Source organism: Theobroma cacao, chromosome 5 (assembly GCF_000208745.1).
Source record: "Theobroma cacao cultivar B97-61/B2 chromosome 5, Criollo_cocoa_genome_V2, whole genome shotgun sequence".
Lineage (NCBI taxonomy): Eukaryota > Viridiplantae > Streptophyta > Magnoliopsida > Malvales > Malvaceae > Theobroma > Theobroma cacao.
Window position 1 is genome coordinate 13,300,669 of NC_030854.1, and position 14,837 is coordinate 13,315,505.

The following is a 14,837-nucleotide window of genomic DNA, read 5'->3' on the forward strand; positions in this document are numbered from 1 at the left end:
CGCTGCAGCGGGATTCTTTCTCACTACAGCGAAATTCAACTGATCAAACAGAGAATTTCTCGCTGCAGCGAGATTCCTTTTCGCCGCAGCGAGAAGCTACAGTGACTATCTCACTGCAGCGAAATACATTCTCGCTGTAGTGAGAACCAGTTCTGGTGAAGGTTCTCAAACCCGAGAGTTTCTCACTGCAGCGAAATACAGGGCACTAAACGAAAATTTCCCTTTCTCCTAAAGAAAACCACCCTGCTTGAAATGTTCAAAACCAATAAAAAATACATAACAACTTCCCAAAGTTTAACATACTGAATTTCACATATATTACATCCATATACATGACTCATAAATTTATTATAACACACATGTTTACGTATGTATACATATACATATACCCATCACCATCATGCACACCATCCCATCATTAGCATCACCAGCTCATGCGCACTCCCTACTCTCACATGATTGGGTCATCACCGGGTTATGCGCACTCCCTACTCTCACATAACCAGATCATCCTCGGCTTATGTGCACTCCTTACTCGCACATAGCCAAGTCAATATAATTACACAACATTATATTCAAGCATAAATGTATATCAACATAATGCAGCCACATAGAAATTCATAAGAACCACATATCATAACATAAACCATTTCTCAAGAGCTTGTTCTCAAGGCATTCATTTTTGAGAAAAGTTGTATAAAATCATTCAAACACTTTGTTCAAAACAGTCATATTCCCAAAATAATTTTGATAGGCAGTCCACTCACCAATTGATTATAGAGCCTTTAGATGACTCCAACTCCTCTAATTGTCTAAATGAGATGATGGGGCTTCCTTAGAACCTAGGATCACATTAGCATAAGCAATAGGTCAATTACACACTATGAACCCTAAAAGCTATCTCTTAGCTAGTTTTCAATTGCCACATTAAATGGCCATCTATGTTCACTATCTTAATCACTAAAAGTAATGAACATACTCAACAATAAAACAGCTCNCCCAATTACTAGCCATTTTTGCAGCTAAAATCAAGCTTAGTTCATCACTTACCTTAGGGCTCCTTTGTAGTCAAGTTCTCTTCTAATTGCTTCCTAATCAATGGGGTAATTCTCTATTTCTCTTTCTAGAACGCCCAGCGAGTGAGAGAAAGTATGAAAACCAGATTTTTTAAGGGTTTTAAAGTGAGAGGATGAAAGAGCATAAGGGTTTATGGAAGAGTACACCAAAAGCATGAAAATTAGAGCTAAAGAGAAAAAGTTATGGAAGCTTGAAGAAAACTCCCATGGAGGAATTGAAGAAACGTGAGAGAGGAGAAGGGAAAAAGAAGACCAACTGGTAGAAATTCAAGAAGGTGCTGGAAATTTCAAGATATTTATAGGCCAAATTTATCCATTCTCATAAAATTATGAAAATGCCCTTCCACCAATTAACTTATTCTCCTCCAATCTTTTATGCAATCTTTTTACTCTTTTAACACTGGGACAAGATCCATAGTGGTCTAGACATATTCGAGTTCATAAAAACTTAAAATTTTAACTCGAGGTGAAAAATGACCATTTTGCCCCTGTTATGAAAATTATTGAAACTTCTAATTTTCTTTGTGTTTTCATCAGCACACATCATTTATGCAGTCTTATACCCATTTAGATCGTAAAATATCATAAAACTTTCTTCTGGATGCTTATTAGAGAAAATGACGAAACTACCCCTGGCTCGTATTATTACATCTATACTTAGTTACAAGTCTATAGAGGTTGAGGTCTCACAAAAATCCACCAAGGTGAGTAATGAATTAGGGTTGATTTTAAAGTTGTTGGTAATGGTTATAATTAGATTTTGAGTGTTTTATTGTTGAGGTTGTTTATATATTTTTTTAGTGTGATTAGAGTAGAGTAAATAAATAGCCATTTAATGGTAATTGGAAGCTAGTTAAGAATAACTAGTAGAACCTGATTTAGGAAATGGCTTTTAGAATTTTATTAACGCTAATTTGGGTTGGTGTGATGCTATTGTGTATGATAGGTTCCAACGAAGCCCCACATCTCCATCCAAAGCATTAAAGGCAGTTAGAGTCGATCAGAGCATCAAAAAAAATGGTGAGTGAACTTGTATTAAAATGTTTTGGGGATAAGTGCATACAAGCATAATTGATTCACTTGAAATATTTGATTGATCTTTTCTCTAAAATATGCATGGGAACAAGCCCTTGAGGAAACATTTTTGTGTTGTGGAATATGACTGTGATGAATCCGTGTGCATCTATGTTATGTTGATACATATATATAGATATATGATATGTATTGATAAGTAATATTGTGTTGTAATTATAACCGAGTGTGTGAGGTGTGGGAGGGCACATGCCAGTGATGACCTAATGTGATTTCAGCTATGTGTGGTGTGGGAGTGCACATGAGTTGATGACCGGTGGTTGTATATATGTTTGTTGTGCGGTGTGGGAGTGCACAGGATGATTACAGCTATGTGCGATGTGGGAGTGCACATGAGCTGGTGACCGGTGGGTGTATGTATGCTTATGCATATATGCTATAGAGATGATCATACATGCTATAAAACTGTTTATATGTGCTATAGAAAGGATAAGGATATCAGATGTGATTGTATTGATTGTCAAGTGTTGGAAATTGTTAACTAATTTTAAATTGATTTTCGTTGCAACAAAACGGATTTTCAATGCAGCAAAACCCCCCCTTAATTTCATCAGCCCTGATTCTTGCTACAGCGAAAATGAATCTTGCTGCAGCAAAAAAGTCTCGAGGCGGTTCACTTAATCTGTGTTCAAAATTTCGCTGCAGCGAGAATGAAGCAAGAAACTCTCGGGAGGTTCAAAAAATTTCTTTTTCCGAATTTCGCTGCAACGAGAAACCCTCTGTTATGCTGTTATGCTCGTCTTTCTTGGATTCTGCTATAGTTCTCACCCTTTCCAACTTCATGGTTGATCATGGATCCTTCAACACTAAAGGATTAAATACTCAAAGTTTGAAATAAGGGGTTTTAACAAGAATTTAAACTAAATTGCATTGTTTTTACTACAGGTGCATCATGTTTTCCAAAATTTTTCTTATCGTTTGCTTGTTCCCTTCTACTGTTCACTCACTGGGTTTATACTCACTCTTTTAAACTTCATATTTTTAGACTCAGAGGCAGTTGGGACCTAAATTGAGGCATTCAAGTGTATTCACCCTTTGGTAGGTATTTTAGCATTCAGTAGCCATACCCTTACCCAAGGTCACTCCGCTGGTCATCAGAAGTCTTTTGTATGTATATATATATGTATATATACATATATATATATATATACTCGATGTAAATCGTTAAGATTTAGGTTGCAAACAATAGATGTATATTTGGATTGATGACGCCATTATGAGATGGCAATGAATGAATGACAATATTTTGGGTTAATACAAATATAAATATTTAGCTGCCATGTACGTTACTGAAATTTGGATAGTTGAGAATCAAGATTTGTGGTTTAGGGATGGTGACGTAATGAAATGATGAACAAGATTTCATAAAGAGGCTTGCTTGGGCTTAGCGGGCTGTGCCTATGGGCCCATGCGTCGGTCATGGCTTGGGTTTTGGGCTGTGACAATTGAATCTTGGAGCAGAGTGCTAAACGGCCAATTTCGCATTAAATGCACCTTCAACCACCTTAGAAGCTTCAATAACTATAAATACAAGCTCTCACCACATTTATAAATGTTGGAAGACTTCAAAACACAATTTAAAGAGAAGATTACTACTCTTAACATTCATTAGTCTCATTTACTTCTCACATTTGTACAAGTCTTCAATTGTAACATTTATTGTGCTTTAATTCTCTATCTTCCTTCTCACCAAACATTGTACCTATCTAGCTATTCAGCCTTTAAGAGGTACATTAGCTCTTCTCTCTTCATTTATTGTAATATTTTGAGTGGTTATACCTTAACCAAGTTAAAAGGTAGTTTGAGTGGTTATACCTTAACTAAAGTAAAAGGTAAGGTGGTTGTACTTGATCCATAAAAAGCATTGTATTGTAAGGTTGTGCTTGATCCATAAAAGACATTGTATTGAACTTTATTTCAGTAGTAAATTTTGAACTCCTTAGTAAATCTAAGGAGAGGATGTAGACAAAGAGGCTGAACCTCTATAAAAATTCTTATGTTGTTTTCCTTTTTATTCTTCTCAAATTTATTTGTGTTCTTAACTTCTTCACTCCACAAAAAAGACTTAGTTTAAGAAAATTTTTAAATTTGGGAAGAAATTTCAAAATATTCCAATTCACCCTCTTGAAAATCTTCACAGTGAGCTTATTGTACTAACATACCAAAACTTAAAAATTAGAGAATCGTGCTAATAACATGTTGTAAAATATAACTTAAAAGAACAAGTATGAAAGAAAAGTATTAATAAAATAAGAAGATCTTATTCGAGAGTGTGTATTTACTAAGAAGTAAAGAACCTATTTATAAGCTAATAGCCTAAATTTAGATATACATAATTAAATACTAACCAGGAATGTTTGGTGTGTTTGTTATTTAAGAGAAAGGTATTGAACCAGGCTTGTTGATAATCCCAATAATTAAAAACAGGACAATGGTCTATGGTTGTGAATTTGGATGAAAATTTTTTAAGTTGGTTTATGTTTTCTCCCCAGTCAATGGGTCTAAGGACTTTTAGGATTTGGGCTGTAGAATGGGTAATAAGATTGGGATCATTTTTTTCGATATAGTGTTTCAAACAAATGAATCTTGTTTGAATCAGGACATTTTCATAATATTATTGGGGTTTTTGGAAATCCCATGGTTTGTAGTGCCACCCCTGAAAGGCTTTTCTAATTGTGATATTTGGAAATCTCTCATGAAATCCTTCTTCTACAAGTAAAACTTTATGGAAAGATTTTTTGGGATAGCATTGGGTTGAACTCTTATGGGAGGAAGACTCTGTCTGGGATGTAGGAAAAGTAATTTGGAGAGGTTTGGTTTGTGTAAGACAATCTATTTTCCCTTTGATTTTTCAAGTGCTAAAATAGTAATTTGTTTGAGGTTGTTTTCCATCCCTGTTTGAGAAGCTAATGCTAATGCTACTTCTGGGGATTGGGAAAGAGATTCTATACATCTTTTTATTTGTGAATCTAATTCATTCGGATCTTGAGCATCTTGATAAATATCTTGTGTCCTAGAAGGACTTTCTTGTTCTTCTTGGGTACAAATTCCGTACAATGATTTGATTTCTTTTTTGGTAGTATTTTTAGGGGAATTGTCTCCTTTCTCTTGTTTTTCTTTTCCTTTCTTTTTCTAATCTCTTAATTTTCGAGGCATGTTTTACCCTGTAAAAATTCTCTAGTACGAAAAATTGGTAAAGAATTTGATTCTCCTTTGATATATTCTATATCAAAGTCAAATATGCCTAATATAGCTTGCCATTTAGAAAAAATTTGTTTTGATGCAATAGTTTGAACATCTTTTTGTAAAACTTCTTTAGAAGACTTGCAATTAATTCGCAAAAGAAATTTTTGATTAAGTAAATTACTTTGGAATTTTGAAATGCATCGAACTATTGATAAAATTTCTTTTTTGATAGTACTATAATTTTGCTGAGCAGGGTCCAATGTCTAGAGGCAAACTGTACTATTTGTTCCTTATTATTTTTTACTTGTTTAAGGATGCCACCATATCCTATTTCAAAGGCATCTGTTTCTACTATTTTAAAAGCATTTGGGTTTGCTAAATGCAAACAAGGGAGTTCTTTGATATGCATTTTAATTTGTCTGACCAAATCAGTATGGATGGTGGTCCAAGGAATAAGGTTCTTTTTAACTCTTTCATGCAAAGGTTTGCATATTTTGCTAAGACCTGGATAAAAATCAATGACATAATTGAGGCTTCTTAAAAACCTTTGGAGTTGGGTTTTGTCTAAAATTTTGTCAAGAAAATTTTCTGTAAATTTTATGGATCTTTCTATTGGTGTTATGGTCCCTTGAGTTATATAATGACCTAGAAACCTGATTTTTGTCTGGAATAAATTGATTTTGGATCTAGAGACTACTAGTCCATTTCTTTTGATAATATTAATAAAGATTTTAAGATGTTTGAAGTGTTTTTCTAGACTTTCTGAGAATACTAAGAAATCATCAATGTAAACAATAGTAAATTGGATATATGGGTTGAATATTTCATTTATTATCTTTTGGAATTATGATGGTGCAATTTTCAGACCAAAAGGCATAACATTCCATTCATACTGTCCAAATGGAACAGTGAATGCTGTTTTACATCTCTCACTTTCTTTGATTTGGATTTGCCAAAATCCAGATTTGATGTCAAATTTTGAAAAAATATTTGCATTGCGTAGTTTTTGCAAAAGATCTTTTTTATTTGGGATCGGGTATCTGATCCATTGCAGTGCTTTATTTAATGGTTTGTAATTAATTACTAATCTTGGTGTCCTTTTTCCTAAGTTTGCATTCTTTATGATATAAAAAGTAGAACAGCTCCAAGGTGAACTATTTTTCTTATAAGGTTCTTCTTTAATAAATCTTGGATTTCTTTTTTACAAAATTCTTCCATTTCTTTATTCATTTGGATTGGTCGTGCTTTTGTAGGTATTTGATTTTTATTAAAATCTTTTTGATAAGGTAATTCTACCTCATGTCTTTTCCTATCCCAAAAAACATTGGGGATATCAGAACAAATTGTTTTTTTTATTTCATTCTTAATTTGTCCAATTTGTTGTTGGATTTCTTTATTAGTTAATTGTTCATTTATCCTTTCAAAAGAAACTTCTTCTTTTAAATAAGCAATTTGTCTTTGTTTATGATTGATTAAGGAATTGAGTTGGTTTGTGTGTATTGACAAATATTTTAGTAAGTTAATATTTTTTATCTTTGGTTTTTCTATGAAGGGAAAGATTATTTTAGTTTTTAGTATTTTGGTAGTAATTGCCTGATTTGTAACTTTATATGGTTTTAGTAATGATATGAATGGGGTGATGGGTTTAGCTATGGACGGCATGCTCAAAGTATGCAGTGGAAAGAAAATTAAAACTTTATAACTAAACAACAAAAACATGCCTCCACCCATGGATCACCTTGGTGATATTTAACACATAAAAGCACAAAATAAATTATTATTCAAAAAGTTACCTTACCAAGTAATTTCGTAATCACAATGGCACTTCCCAAAGTAATCCTGTGAACACCACAAGGAGCAAAAACCCTAGCCAATCAAGCGCTTGGCCTCCAATGGTAGTACACACGATTACACTTGAACCTTCAACAAAGAAGGGAGTTTTAATTATACTTTGTGCTGGAAAAGAGGACAACAATTGTCCTTTTCTTCTTTTTCACAATCTTAGCCGAACCTCTCTCGAAAATTGCTTCATAAGCAATTTTCTCTTTCACACAAAAGGAATGGTGGCAAAAAAAGAAAACATTTTTTTCTTTTTCTGACAAAAACTAGGTTTCTTCAATTGTGAAAAACTCTCATATGGAAAATAGTTAAAAGGTGACTTATATAGTTAGGTTAAAATAATTTCAATTTTGCAATTAAGCCCTCAATATTATAACACATTATAATATTGGGCCTATTACTTAATTAAACTCTTTTAATTAAGTTCTTGAAAATTAAAATCAAAATTAATTTCCTTTATATTTTGTAATCAAGGCCTTATAATTATAACTATTTATAATTATGTCTAAAACTTAATTAAAATCTTTTAATTAAGTTTATAGAAGTTAATTACCTAGCATATGATTTAAGTCTAACTTAAATCATCACTCTCCCAATTTAATTCAAATGCAATCATTGTGTGTGACCCATTAGGTTCCCAACATGTTGGCAATAGAATTGATTAATGACTTAATTGATTAATATAAATTTCAATCAATTAATTTATAATCAATTCCATAGACCAAGATTGGCATCTAGCAATGCATCATGGCCACCCAATTGTTAGGAGAGTCAAAGGGTTCTTTGATAACCTTTCAGTGTGCAATCTATCAATGTAATTCATTCTTTCATCATATATCCCGGAGATGATAAGAGCTTGGTACAGTGTCTACTCTTATTAACCTCCATATTTGTTCCTGCAATTATAGCATTAGCTTTATAGAAAGGTATGAAACCTTTTTCATAATCTCCATGTCACCTTGGCCAAGGACTTCAATAAGCTAATGTTAACCAAGAACTGATAGGATATGTCCTCTAAAACACTTAAAGTGGTGATTCCTATCTTCACCACTCTTTTGCCTTCACATGCTTCATACTATCCCCAAAAGCATCCTGTTTTGGCATCCTTGGTTAGGCACTTGTAGGGATGAAATCAAAGCATAGCACTCCATACATAAGACAACTTGGTGTCTCAAGTCTAGGGAGTATTTACACAACTGACACATGAGAAGTGCTACATAGACACTAGAGTGTATTACCAAATGCACTTCTCATGGCGGGTCATGTTCAGTGAACTTGCTCTCCTAGGCAAGCACCTATATTCTAGTTCCAAGTATCTCTATACTTCAATCTATGTGATCGATTGCTTACTTTCAAAGTAAGGAATATAGAATATACTAATCTCTAAGCATCATTGATGTCTAGTCTCAATCATACATTGACCAAGAACATTTTGAGATTGTGCTTTGATGCATAGGAATCTCATAACTCCAACCCATTACAGTTTCCTTGCAAGGCATATTAATCTCATGGACTTCATCCAATTAAACTTATAACTCATAATAATTGATGTCTTATTGATGAAGGAAAACCTCTAATCATTCAACATGAATGACACTGTTACATTATTGGAATCAAGCTTTAACCAATCCCAATTGACTGCAGGGCTCATCCTAACATGGGGTACCTAGAATGACATCTTGGGTTATGTTTTTAACCATTAGAAAAGGAGTTTTAAATTTGATTCCATGATTGCATACTTCTGCATCAGGAACTTTATATTTAATTTTGAGTTTACCACCATTAGCAGTTTTCAGTCCTTTTGATGTTTTATCATAATATTTTGTTCGAATTATTCCTTCTTTGATACAGTTTTGATATGCACTTGTGTCAAAAAGTGCAATCATTTTTGTTTGAAATTCATCATTGGTTAAAAGATGTATTTTGATTAGATATCTTTGTACTGATACCTCTGTGAGAATCATCATGTATTCTTGTGATTTTTGTTGTTCTGAATCTATGTTTGAGGAGGACTGTTCTATTTGATTTTCTGAATTTGTTAAGTGTTCAACTGGGTGTTTTATTTTTAGTTATTCTTTTTTAAGTTCAGATATTTCTTTTCTTATGTTTTTTTATTTCTGTGTAGTTCTTTTTTTGTTATTTGTTTTGGTTTAAAGTTTTCATATGTATCGAAAATGATATTTTAATGTTGTACATATTTTCTTGATTTGTCATTATAGGTTTGTCAGTTTTTTCCTTTATTGAATTTTTTAGTTTTCCAAGATATTCTTTTTTTCATGTTGAGTCTTGAATTTTATCAATGATTTCAATCATGAATTCTTGGTCTTTGGTTAAGACATTGATCAAATTCTCATCTTTTGTTGAAGATTGAAATGTAGTTTGTATTTCATCTATGTGTAATTCTTTTGAGGATTCACTATCTGTAGATGTTTCACTATTAGATGTAGATCTTATGAGTATTTCGTTAATTTTTTGTTCAGTTTCTTCACCTAATTGGAGTTGAATAATTTTTCTTTTAATTTTACAGTATCTTGAAATGTGGTTAGTTTTTCCACATCTAAAGCATTTTATTGTCTTGTCTATTTTTGCAGGTTCCTTTTGGTTTTGTTTTGTTTTTCTATGCTTCTTGTATTTTGGTTTATGATAATATTCAAGTAGATTTTTCTTATGTTTTCTTTGTTTTGGTTTTGCAGAGCAACAAGTTTTTGAAGAAAAGGGTTCATGACTAATGTCAAATTGTTGGCAAAATGATCTTAGTTCTTTTGCATAAAGATTTCTTTTTCTTTTCAATTGTCTTTGAAGTTTTAAATCTTGACATATTTTTAAGCCTTCTTTCTGAGTGAAACTTATGAGTTCACCATATGTAAGATTTTCATAAAGAATTATTCCTTTGTAAATTTATCTTATTGGATTTCTAACTTTCTCTCCTAACAATGTGGGAAACCCTACTAGAAATATTTCTTTCCAAAAAGGTTGTTAGTTATCAAATCTCTGCATTCCTCTTGTCATAAAGATATCTTTGTACCACTTAAAGTCTGCTAGTTTTTTACATTTCAAATTTGATAATAATTCTGAATTTCTATCTTTGAGATGAGAAGGATCTCCTATGAAATGTTTTGATATTGAAAAGATGAGAGTTGCAATAGCGTCTTGAATTTCTCTTCCTTGTTCATCCAGGATGCTATTGCCTTCATTGTCTTTTTTTTTTTATGGCCTTTCATATTTCTTGCTGTTGATTTGTCGTAAGATAATTATCCTACCAACCTTTCAGTTGTCCAGTAAATCCAGCAACTAAAAGGTTTGCTATAGAATGATCTGTAATTTGACCTGTTTGGTTTTGAGTTTTATATACTTTGGACACCATTGTCATTTGTTGGAGTGTACTGAGGATGTTGTATTCAGACATTCCATCAATGTTCCATTCATAAATTGTATTAGCATTGTATTTTTTTTTAAACATTGGTTTTTCTTCTATATTTAAATCAGGTGCTGTGACTTTTGGGTAAAAAAATTTTTTAGGTTCTTTCCAAATCATTTTGTTAATCTACTGATCATCAGAATCATCTGAATTTGTTTGTTGATTTACCATATTTATCGAATGAGTTTGTTGTATTGGTGTATCAGGGATTACTATTCTTGAATTTTTGCTTTCTAAAGCATCAATTCGATTTTAAATTTCCCTTAGGAATTGATTTTGTTGTTCTTGATGGAATTTTTTGGAAACTTCAAAAGGTTTGAAAATTGGTTCTTTAGCTTTGGCATTTTTTATGTTTATTGGTAAATTTTGTATAGATTTAGGTTGATTTTCTATTAAGGTTTCTAGATTTTTTAATTGTTTTGAAATAGTATGGAGATTTAGATTTGTATAATTGTTTTGCTCAACTATCATTTTATGTCTCCTGATGAAACAATTTCTCCTAGATTAGAAGATCTCATTCGTAATGGAGTTACCCTTTATTCCCGCATTTTTATGTGAATATTGAACTTCTACCAAAGGAAGATGTTGAGATTCAACTTCCCCTTTGGTAGTTTGCCATTTGGTTATATTTTCTGTAGCGTTTATTGGTTTTAAATAGCATTCCTCAAACCATTCGAAGAATTTTATTAAGATTTAATGTTTTTTCATGAAATTGTAATATTCTTGTAAGATTTGGTTTTTCTTATCTTTATAGGTCTTGAAATAATTTTCTCTTTTTTTTTGTTGGAATAGAAATGTTTTCTACACCATTCTTTAGCTTAATATAGCTTAATGACTTTTATATATATAAAAATGAATTGATACAGTTTTGTCTAGAATAAACTGATTTTGGATCTAAAGACTACTAGTCCATTTCTTTTGATAATATTAATAAAGATTTGTAGATGTTTGAAGTGTTTTTCTAGACTTTCTGAGAATACTAAAACATCATCAATGTAAACAATAGTAAATTGGGAATATGGGTTGAATATTTCATTCATTATCTTTTGGAATTCTAATGGTGCATTTTTCAGACCAAAAGGCATAACACTCCATTCATACTGTCCAAATGGTATAGTGAATGTTGTTTTACATCTCTCACTTTCTTTTAATTGGATTTGCCAAAATCCAGATTTCATGTCAAATTTTGAAAAAGTATTTGCATTGCATAGTTTTTGCAAAACATCTTTTTTATTTGGGATCGGGTATCTAATCCATTGTAATGCTTTATTTAATGGTTTGTAATTAATTACAAATCTTGGTGTCCCTCTTTCTAATTCTGCATTCTTTATGACATAAAAAGCATAACAGCTCCGAGGTGAACTACTTTTTCTTATAAGGTTTTTCTTTAATAAATCTTGGATTCTTTTTTATAAAATTCTTCCATTTCTTTATTCATTTGGATTGGTCGCGCTTTTGTAGGTATTTGATTTTCATTAAAATCTTTTTGATAAGGTTATTCTACCTCATGTCTTTTCCTATCTCAAAAAGCATTGGGGATATCAAAACAAATTATTTTTTCTATTTCATTCTTAATTTGTCCAATTCGTTGTTGGATTTCTTTATTAGTTAATTGTTCATTTATCCTTTTAAAAGAAACTTCTTCTTTTAAATAAGCAATTTGTCTTTGTTTATGATTGATTAAGGAATTGAGTTGGTTTATGTGTATTGACAAAGATTTTAGTAAGTTAATATATTTGATCTTTGGTTTTTCTATGAAGGGAAAGATTATTTTAGTTTTTAGTATTTTTGTAGTAATTGCCTGATTTGTAACTTTATATGGTTTTAGTAATGATATGAATAGGGTACCTAGAATGACATCTTGGGTTATGTTTTTAACCATTAGAAAAAGAGTTTTAAATTTGATTCCTTGATTGCATACTTCTGCATTAGGAACTTTATATGTAATTTTGAGTTTACCACCGTTGGTAGTTTTAGTCCTTCTAATGTTTTATCATAATATTTTGTTGGAATTATTCCTTCTTTGATACAGTTGTGACTTTTTCGAGTTTCTATCTATTTGGAAGTTATACTTCATGCCATTGAATGGTCCTGGGTATGGTTGTATGGGATCTAGACATGTTTGTCTAGATTAAGAGAATTTCTCCTATTGGGCTATGAATTAAAGCCTTGTTGGTCCCTAATGAATGTGCTAGAGGGGGGGTGAATAGCACTTTTTGGCTCATACTCAAATTGGCTCTAAGTTGAAGACAAGTTTAAGATCAATAAAGACTTGTTCTATGCAAGATGAGGGAATAATTTAAGGAGTAAAAATAAAAACAAAGACAGAGTAAATAATACACCAGAATTTATAGTGGTTCGATCCAAGACCTACATCCACTACCTTGATTATTCCACCAAGGATTTTCCAAATCAATCCACTATAAAAGGTGAAATTCACAAGCTTTCACCAAGCTTTACAATGGCTTTTACTAGGCTTAGCCAAAACTTTTCACAATAGTTTTTACCAGGATCAATTAAAACCCAACACCTAACCTTTCAAGGCTAAGTTAGAACCTATGCTCAATCAAGCAATCCTAGCTTGAATCAACCCCCTTATAGTGTCTTGCACACTCTAAGTATACAAAGAAAAGAGAAATAAAGGTGTACCTATGATCACTTGCTTGATTTAAGTGGTACAAAGTAAAGTGCTTGAATCTTTTACAAGGATAGGCGTGAAGTGCAGAAGAATGCAGAGAGTTTTTGCTGGTTTTTTGAGCTCTTTTTATTCTTGGAAGCTTTAATTACATTTCTAGCCATTGGAAGCCTCTTAAATACTTGGAAAATCAGCTCTGATAGGTGTTAGGCAATTTTTGACTGTTGGAAACAGTTTTTGTTACAGTTCTGGCCGTTAATCTGTCTTCTAGTGCACAATTCAAATTTTCTAGCAGAATGCTCTTAGTCGACTAAGTTGTTTCTATCTTCTATTCTCTACTTCTGGCAGTGAGCATTTAGTCTACTAACTTCCTTCTTTGTCAATTAAGTTAGTTTTGTCTTGAAGTCCATATTTCTAGCAGTAGACTCTTAGTCGACTAACCTATTTCTTGGTCGACTAAGTCTTTTCTGTTTCTCAATACTCTTGTGCCCGCCAACTTCTAATTCGAATTTTAACTGACTAACCCTTCATTATTCAACTAAGGAGCTTCTAAATTGTTGATTAGTTGTGGCTTCCTATTCATATACCTCTTTGATATGTCCCATGGAATTATTTATTTATCATTAGTATGCAATTCTTGTCCTGCACACTCAAGTAGAATTATTAGATACAAATGAATGAGAATGTTTTATTATCATCAAAAACTAATAAGCCAACAAGCCTTAGTATCGATGATAGAGTACATAGCCTTGTAATATAATCTATATACCAAGGTTAATGGTTCTAACCCTGGCATCATTTTATAATTATGTGTTTGAATTTGGAGTGTTAGAAAATTTAAGATGTTTCTATCTTTTAATGGTACCATGAAATTTGAGAAACAATTGAAATGTATTGGTCCTCTACATAGACTTGTTTCTATTGTCCCTAATAAAGAATCATTAAAATGAAGATGTATTTTGTCCCTTAGGGCTATGAGGATAGAAGTATCCAGTCCTTCTTTGGTAAGAGGTTTAGATCCTACTTGTACTAATCCAAAATGAATATAATCATATTTTTTATTTTTAAGTTTCTCAATTATTTCTTGATCGAAAAGGTGGATGTTTTCATATTGGTTTTGGATGGGTATCCCTTTTTCTTTAATTTTTATTAAATATCCATAAACAGAATTTAGGTGCAAGCTATGAAATGTTGAGGATTTATATATCTGATTTTGAGGGACTCTAGAAATTTCTCAATTGTCTATTTCTTGTGTTATATTTTCATATTGAATATTTTCTTCATTGATTGATTGGGCTTGGTTAGAAGCCGAACTAAAGCAAGAGGTAGATCTTAAAAAAGGAAGCATTTTGTAACCATCACTTTATTATCTTACAAAGAAGGGTCTCTACTGCTTTGAAACAATATCTTTTTCTGCCTACAGGAAAGAGAGGTGTCTTAATTGCCTAACCCATGGTCCAGACTTTCATCCTTAGGACTCAGCAGAAATTGACATAGTACAAGCAAAGCAATTAAAACCAGAACTCAAAAAATAAATATCAGTGTTACAAAACAATCGATTTTAAAGAAGTACCCTTTTTTCGACTAGCTC